The sequence below is a fragment of the Pinus tabuliformis genome, chromosome 3_1 (assembly GCF_031772625.1).
Source record: "Pinus tabuliformis cultivar Carrire ecotype Pingquan chromosome 3_1, CPIR1, whole genome shotgun sequence".
Classification (NCBI taxonomy): domain Eukaryota; kingdom Viridiplantae; phylum Streptophyta; class Pinopsida; order Pinales; family Pinaceae; genus Pinus; species Pinus tabuliformis.
Window position 1 is genome coordinate 985,255,901 of NC_142301.1, and position 9,735 is coordinate 985,265,635.

A 9,735-nucleotide genomic window follows, 5' to 3' on the forward strand; every position below is an offset into this window, starting at 1 on the left:
TCCTCATTTTTCTTTAAAGCCAGCTTTTCTCTCCCGCATGCTTTATTCAGCCTTACTCAATGTTTTTCTAAAACTAAGAAATTTAATAGATTTTCTCTCGCATCATATTAAATCTTTATTAATCAACCACTAGGGGTTTTTAGAACTTATATAAGGGAATATTTTCTTGATCTTATCCACCAATGCTAGTTTCCAGATCTTGGCAAGAATATCTTAACTCAAGTGTTTATTTCCCAAGTAATTTATAGGTTTCCTTTGGATTAATAAAATTCACTTATTACATCATCATAAAAAAATTTAATTTCAAACCAAAATAGTCATGGTTTCCTAGTTATTACATCTAAAATTAGTTCAATTTAAAATAGAATCATTACATAGAAACAAAGGGGTGTTACATCTTCTGCCCCTTTTTATTACACCATCCTCGATGTTTATTGTTTTTCTATTTCATTACATAAAATTGCTGGATAAGTTTCCTTATATCATCTCACTCCCAAGTTGCCTCCTCAGGTGTAAAGTTCCTCCACTGAACCTTAACTTGAGCGACAACTCAATTCTGAAGCAAAATCTCTTTTCAATCTAAGATGTAGAGTGGCTCTAGCAGGAAATCTCCTCCAGGTTCCACCTGTATCAAATTCAAATCAATTACATGAGAATTATCATGAACATATTTTTTTAACAAAGGCACATGAAAAACATTGTGCACTTTAATATGGTTGGGTAAATCTAGTTGATAGGCCATTAGACCAATTCTGTGCAATATTTCAAAACTTCCACAAAATCGTGGTGCCAATTTTTCATAGGTCCTGGTTCTTAAGGTCTTTTCCTTGGTTGTACTCTTAAGTAAACATGGTCTCCAATCTTAAATTCTTTATAGATTCTTTTCTTATCCACATAACTTTTTCTACTTGTCTTGTGTAGTTTTGATGTTTTGTCTAATCTTCTATACCACCCATTCCATTTCCTACAATGCATCTGGTGCCAATACCAATTTATCCTCTGGTTGACTCCAACTGAGAGTTGTGTGGCATTTTCTGCCATATAAAGCTTTAAAAGGACTCAGTTTTATTAAAATTTGGTAGTTATTTTTGTATGAAAACTCTACTAGATGTAGAAAATGATCCCATTTGGTAGGCCTATCCATGACATACATTCACAACATATCTTCCAAGATCTGATTAGTCCTTTCTATTTGTCCATTCATCTGAGGGTGATCGGTAGTGCTGAAATTTAAATGAGTTCCCATGCCCCCAAACAGAGCTTTCCAAAACAGGGATGTAAACTTAGCATCCCTTTCTGACACTACCATCTTCAGCACTACATTAACTTGGAAAATTTAATCATGAAAATTTTGGAAATCTGTGTTGTTACATGAGTAGACTACACCAATATAAGATGCGTTGCTTTACTCAAAGTGTCCACCACCACCATGATGGAGTCATGTTGTTGTTTTGTTCTTGGTAATCCTGTAATAAAATCCAATGAAATCACTTCCCATTTCCATTCATGAATGGGAAGTGAGTTCAAAAATCCAACAGGGTGTTGGTGCTCCACCTTTATCTGTTGACATTCTATACATTTTGCTAAGTATTCTATGACCTCCCTCTTCATGCATGCCCAAAATAATTATTTCCTTAATATTGCTATCATCTTTTGGTATCCAGGAATGCCTGCATATGTTTTCTTTTGATATTCATCCCATATCATTAGCTTTAAAACTCTCACATTGGGAATATACAATCTATTTTGGTAGGTTAGAAGTTTTTCAAAATTTTCAACATATCTTGGAACTTCCATTTGATGTAATTTCTGTTGAATTTTGTGATATTTATGATCATGTCGTATTGAAATTTTAATTTGTTCCAAGTGTTTATTTCCTAAGTAATTTATAGGTTTCCTTTAAATCCACTTATTACATCATCATACTTTATTATTAATTTCAAATCAAAATCATCATGGTTTCCTAGTCATCACATCTAAAATTAGTTCAATCTAAAATATAATCATTACATAAAAGCATAGGGGTGTTACATCTTCTTCCCCTTTTTATGACACCGTCCTCGGTGTTTACTGTTTTTCTATTTCATTACTTAAAATTGCTGGAAAATTTTCCCTATATCTTCTCACTACCAAGTTGCTTCCTCGGGTGTAAAGTTCATCCCCTACAGCTTAACTTGAGTGACAGCTCAATTGTGAAGAAAGATCTCTTTTTTATCTAAGATGCAGAGTGGCTCTAGCAGGAAATCTCTTCTGGGTTCCACTTGTATCAAAATTCCAATCAATTACAAGAGAATTATCATGAACTTATTTTCTTAACAAAGACACATGAAAAACATTGTGCACTTTAATATGGTTGGGTAAATCTAGTTGATAGGCCATTAGACCAATTCTGTCTAATATTTCAAAAGGTCCACAGAATCGTGGTGCCAATTTTTCATAGGTTATAGTTCTTAAGGTCTTTTCCTCAGTTGTACTCTTAAGTAAACATGGTCTCTAATATTAAATTCTTTATGTATTCTTTTCTTATCCACATAACGTTTTCTGCTTGTCCTGTGTAGTTTTGTTGTTCTGTTTAATCTTCTGTACCACCTGCTCCATTTCCTACAATGCATCTGGTCCCAATATCAATTTATCCTCTGGTTGACTCCAAGTGAGAGGTGTACGACATTTTCTGCCATACAAAGCCTATCCATGATGTACATTCACAACATATATTCCAAGATATGATTAATCTTTTCTATTTTTCCATCCATCTGAGGGTGATCGGTAGTGCTAAAATTTAATTGAGTTCCCATGCCCCCAAACAGAGTTTTCCAAAACTTGGAGGTAAACTTAGCATTCCTTCTGACACTACCATCTTCGACACTGCATCGAGTTGGAAAATTTACCTCATGAAAATTTTGGAAATCTGTGTTGTTACATAAGTAGACTGCACCAGTATAAGATGCATTGTTTTACTCAAAGTGTCCACCACCACCATGATGGAGTCATGTTGTCGTTTTGTCTTTGGTAATCCTGTAATAAAATCCAATGAAATCACTTCCCATTTCCATTCATGAATGGGAAGTGGGTTCAGAAATCCAACAGGGTGTTGGTGCTCCACCTTTATATGTTGACATTCTATACATTTTGCTAAGCATTTTATGACCTCCCTCTTCATGCTTACCCAAAATAATTATTGCGTTAATGCTGTTATTATATTTTGGTATCTAGGAATGCCTGCATATGTTTTCTTTTGATATTCATCCAACATCATTTGTTTTAAAACACTCACATTGGGAATATACAATCTATTTCGGCAGGTTAGCAAATTTTCAGAATTTTCAACATATCTTGGAACTTCCATTTGATGTAATTTCTATTGAATTTTGAGATATTTATGATCTTGTTGTATTGAATTTTTAATTTGTTCCACAAAATTTGTACTAATATGAATAATAGATACTCCCATCAAAGCATGTGCATTCCTACTTAAAGCATCTACTATTTTGTTTTCTTTTCTTTTTATGTCTTTAATATCAAATTCGAACTCAGTGAGGAAAGTTAGCCACCTGCTTGTCTAGCATTTAGATCGGGTTGGATGAAAAAATATTTCAGGCTGATGTGGTTTGTCACCAAAGTAATTTGTTTCCTGTCAAATAGTGTCTTCGCATCTTTAGAGAATGTATCACTGTCGGGAGTTCTAAATCATACACATCATAATTATTTTCACGTCGTTTCAATTTTTTAGACTCATAGGCTATTACTACTGCATTTTCCTGCATCAAAACTCCCCAAGACCTTCCAAACAAGCATTAGTGCAAACAATGAATTCCTTACTTGGATTTGAAATTTTCATAATAGCTAGCCCAAGGTAGGAACATTCTATTTATTCTTCTCACATGGATAATGAAAATTGCTCGCAAGCCTTTTTGTATGCTTCTATCCTAGGCTTTAGCCTTCTCTAGCACCTACCTAGGGGTTGTGATGGATAAGCAAGCTGACCTTGGATCTCTAGACCCTTTGGCCATCAATCTCATTCACATACTTATGTGAGTCTTTCTTGTGCCTTGGTTAAGCTCAAGTAAAAAAATGTTAAATTGGAAACAATTCTTGCAAGATTTCCACATCTGGTTAGGCATATAAGCGACATGTGATTTTAGAAGCAGATAAATCAGGCAAATCCCACTATTTCTAAGAAAATATTAATATTTCTCATAATTATAAGTTTGGTATCATGTGTTATTATAGTGAAGATAAGGGAGACATGTTCTCTTTTGAGAGAGAATATCTTCTCCATCATAACGCTGATAGATTATTGCTTCAAGTGAAAAGTCCCTAGCTTCCTTTAGCGAGAAAGGATCTCCTTGGTGGCAACACTTCTCAAAGGTTGATCATTTTCTCATTGATCTTCTCCAAGCCTAGGTAAATGTTTATCTTCCATTGGGATAAAATCTCATTCAAGACATCTAGTATGCCACATCAAGAAACCCAAGTTCATGACAAGACAACATATTATTAGGAATGAAGGTGCACTTGAGCATAATTGAGGTTTGAAAACTCTAATCCATGATTTAGAGAGCTCACTCTTCTACTTCTCCAATTTGGATCAAACGAGATCCTACTATTCCATCTTATCTCTTGATCTATTTATGAGAGGGATTAAATTTTTCTAGGTGCAAACTTTTCTTAACATTTTACACTTAGAAAAGAGGTTTGCGCCTTGAGAGATTTGATCCCTCTCCGCGGTTGATAGATCCAGAGTTTGATAGATCTAGAATGGTTGATATAGATCTAGAATGGTTTTAAAATTAAATGTTCTAAATTTAGCGATGTGATGTGTTAACCAGTGTGACTTCTTGAGATATATATCCCAGATAAAACTATGAGTTGGGTGAGAAAAGAAATGGTTGCATCCAATTTTTAAATATATTTATGTTTAAAAATATATAATTTGTATTTTTTAAAATCGTTAATATCATCAAATCTTTTTACAATGTGTATTGTTTATTTTTCTATATTTTATATCTTTAATAATAACAACCACCGGTGTAAATAAATATTTAGCAACATAAATTGGATCAGCAAACCACCATTTTCAAATTTTATTCTGCTATGAAATCATGATTGGATATCTATATTCTTGCAAATGATTAGGATGAAATTCTATACCATACTTGCACGAAAGAAATACGGGGCACGAGAAACCGGCCTCCTTCGACTGCCATGTTAATATGATGTACTGACACGTGCTTTCCAACATCAATGGAGCTCTCATAATTCCCCATTAACTCAGGCTTACGTTAGCCTTCACTTGCTGCTCCTCCTTTGATTTTGCTGTGGAACATCCAGGAGTTGGAGCATTGCTTGGGCATTGAGGTGCAGCTGGAGGGCACATAGAAAGTGACGCCTCAACGGAAGAATGAACGTTGGAAGATGGGGATTTGGTTGAGCTGCAGCAAGCACGAGTAGGTAGTTGTGAATATTGCTACTTAAATGAGGTCTTCCTTCGACTGCGATGTTGACTTGATGTGCTGACGCGTGCTCTTCAGCATCAATGGAGCTCTCATAATTCCTCACTAACTCCGCCTTGCCATTGGACATCACTTTCGAATTTGCAGTGCAACATCCAGGAGGAGGAGTTGGAGCATTCCGTGGGCATTGAGGTGAAGCTGGACGGCACACAGAGAGTCCTGCTTAAGGAGTTACGTTTGTGTGAAGGAGTTGGCAGATGCGGATTGGGTTGACGGGCAGCAAACACGAGTAGGGGGTTGTGACCATCACCTCCAAACGATTGCCATCCTCCTGCTGCCGCGGCTTTAAGAGGAAGCTGCAACCCGAAGAAAGGGGCCTTCCTTAAGCAACAACGTCGACATAAGTAGGGCGACGGCAGTAAGTAGAATGACAGAAACATTAGTTTTCATCATCCTTTTCTGCTCTTATGTTCAACGAAAGGTGGATGGGTTAGATGGTTGATAGTCTGCAAATATTGGAGATAATGAGAGCTATGCAAGTAGTCTGTAAATATTGGAGATAATGAGAGCTATGAAGCTATACTTGCATATGAAATATTTGAGATAATGAGAGTTATGGAAACGTGATTTATGGTTGAGTTGTAGTTGCAGATGAAATATTTGATGCATGCGTACAATGCATTACTCACATGGAGGGAGATTCGTTTTTATATGCATACAGAGCAATTAAAATTAATTACCTAAGGGTCGCAATGGCAAAGCCCCGCTTTAACGTTCAAACTCCTTCGTAGAGAAGACGGAAGATAAGCGATTGCCTAAAGGTCGCAATGGCAAAGTCCCGCTTTAACGTTCAAACTCCTTAACGTTAACGAGTGGTTTCAACTTTGTGGGATAGAGCGTGGAATAGTAATGTGAGCGGGTTGGGATGTTCGACTTTGTTGCTTTATTCTTCTCCGGTGTTGAATTGACTTCGGACGATTGGAAGCAGAAGATTCTTGAAGTCAAATGACACGTTTCTGATTTTGATCCGTAGGGGAAGCGTATATAATCTTTGGTCAATCCCTGATTTTCCATTCAGATTCGGAACACTTGCAAACTAGGTTTGTGAAAACAGCAATATCGGAGAGGTTGAGGCATTTAAATACGTAGCTCTTTAGGTATGTATCTATCATATATTAATATAATAGCACTGAAGCCATTTCGCACCAAATACCGCTGAATCCCATAAAAAACCATTGTGCTAGTAAATACAAAAATCAAAAATCATTTCATGTAGTTACCAAATTTGAATTTGAATTAGAATTCAGATCCAATGATACAGCGGAAATTAGTTTACTTAAAATTCAATACTAAAAAAAATTTCAGAAGTATAGCTCTTACAATTATTTAAATATATTATTTTCCTCATATATTAAGATATTGAAATTGATTATTAAACATTGAAAAGCCCATAAACTCTCTTAAAATTGTTTTTAATAAAAAAATTTTGCATATAAAATTATATATTGGACCAAAATATGGAGTTTTACCTCTAGAATAGCAGATTGTGAAATTGTTGTATTCATCCATACACCCAACTACATCATAAATTCTATGATACTCAATATTAACTAAATTTCCTTCAACTCTCCTTACAATGAACCATTTAAATTCTAAATATTACAAGTATTTTATGTTAACAATCAAATCATATATTAAGCATGTGCAAACATTCTTTCAATTTCTAAATAGTAACTCAAAAAAACCAAACTTAAATTCTAATTTATAACCTATAATAGCTACACCTATTATTCCATATAATACAAAATGTTTTCTTATAATTTTATAATTAAAATCCCAATCAAAAAGTTCTATCTTAATTTTTTATTATAAAATCACTAACTTCAATTTTTTATTTAAATTTGATAAATTTACAGATTTTAAATATATAAATGACATATATTCTTCTTTTATTTTACCAACATCCATTATCTAAATAACTTATACTATATTATTGTATATATCAAAAGTCATAGATTTTTACAATATTAAAGCACTACTAATGTTTTTCCTACTAGATTCTTATTGCATAAAAAGAGGCGTTAATCCGACTATATGCCATTTCCCCAATCCCAAAGGGGTTTGTGAAGAGTATTAAATAGAAATCCAACTGTATGCCATTTCCGGAATCCCAAAGGGGTTTTTTGAAGACTATTAAATAGAAGTTTATAATTTTGGTTAGTCTTACTATACTAATCCATGAACCAAATAAACCGTGCACTGTATCGAATTTCAAATCCATGTATTAATTAACGAACCAAATCAAACTATCGAATTTTTGAACTTTTTCTTCCAGTACGACCGAATTTGGTAACTATGCTTTATATCACCTATGGCCACATATATGGCCACATATGTTAAGAGGGAACCAAGCAGAAGGCTCAAGGCCCATAGCAAAATGCATTTCTCCAATAAAACTATTGTGCTAGTAGATACAAAAATGATTTTCTCATTATATCACCTATGGCCACATATGCTGAGAGGAAACCAAACAGAAATGCTCAAGTCCATAGCAATATTCAAAAATACTTAACTTCCACGGTATCCAAAAGAAGCACAACATAATAGCAAACAAAAAATATCATATCTATATTCTGTAGAACAAAAATAAGATGTAGACCACCCTGAAGAAACAAGACTTGTAGGACACATGAAAATTGATGACAAAAATACCCGATGCTACCATTTCTAGTCGTGATCAGAGGAAATTAGAACTGAGTACTATCACTTGGAGGATCTGTGCAATCACTGAAGCAAAGTCATTCATAAGGGAGATTTCCACATGATCGAAACGAGAGTCCACATAGTTTGGGCATAAGTTGCTCTCATGTCGTAGATTGGCATCATTGGTACCAGGTCGGAAGCTGGTTCGTCTTTCACTAGCTATTCTTCATCTACTCATAGTGATGCTAGCATAACGTGTTGGGATGCAGAAGATTTAGTTGAAATCACCATTCATACAAATTTTTTTGTCATCTCCATATTTTACGTGATTATCTATCTTCCTAATTTCATGCAGCAAAAACAATGAATTGATGAGCTAGTATATCTTACCATTCCCTCGCAACCTTCGTATCTGGGTCTCGAGCTGGATGAGCACCTGTGATTACCAACAACGCATGGGAGAGTTGAAAAACCAAGATCACGGTACTGGCGTGCCCATGATGTGGGATGGTCGTGTGGACGTAGTGGCAGACGCTTTCGGTTAAAGTGAAATTAACTTTAGTTCCTTTTAATTGTGTCATCATTTCGAACAAATAGTGAGTTGGAGAAGAAAATCTTAACACCATGATTGTTAGTGGGTATTCTATCTAGCATGCCATGAAATAGGCATTTTATCTAATGATTAATTGGATATATGATTTTTGAGCTCATTCTTGAGTAGAACTGATTCAGGAAACACACAATGATCAATGTTGGAGGTGGATGCTTGTGAATCCTTGGTGATATAATATTTTATGGCCATAATCTAGTTTTTACATGAACACATCATAGAGTTTTGGACTCACTGACAAAATAGATTCCATAAATGGGATGTTATTAACAAAATGATGAAAATTGAGATGGACATGGGTATCTTTTCGAATACAATTATATGCCATTGATCACATTTATAATATATTTAGGTGAGATTCGAGTATTTGCTGATTTTTATTTATATCCTAAGCAAGCAACTACTAGGGTTTGATATTGATCCATATGTTGAGCTAGGGTTGATGAATATATGATAATTTTTTTAACAAAGAGATTCATAGCTTGATGTGTTGATGATGAAACAATTGTTTAAATCGATGATGATTTGGTAATGTTGTTGATGTTGTAAGAGCACTGACAATAAAAAAAATTGTGTGGTAGTAAAATTATTTGTTTATCTTGATTCAGTAAAAATAGATAGATCGATATAGTCTAAAATTGTGAAATGTTGTCCATCATGGTGAGAATAAGGTTGGAGCCTTCAGCACAAGTGGCAACTTTCTCATCAGGGTGGTAGGTGTGGTGTACGACAAGGTAGTGGAGACTCCTTTAGGTTGGAGCATGATAACACTTCAGGGTGGCAATGTGATTCTAGGTATGTTAGAGCCTGCAAAAATTATTGTGTCCTTCTAGTTGCAGCTAAGTGAATATGGTTTTGTAGCATCCCTTCAAGTCGAATCTATAAACAAGGATGTTGGAACATTGTTCTAGTTGGAGCTAGTAAACCAAGGAATTGGAGCGTCCTTTAGGTTGGAGCTTGTAAAGGAGG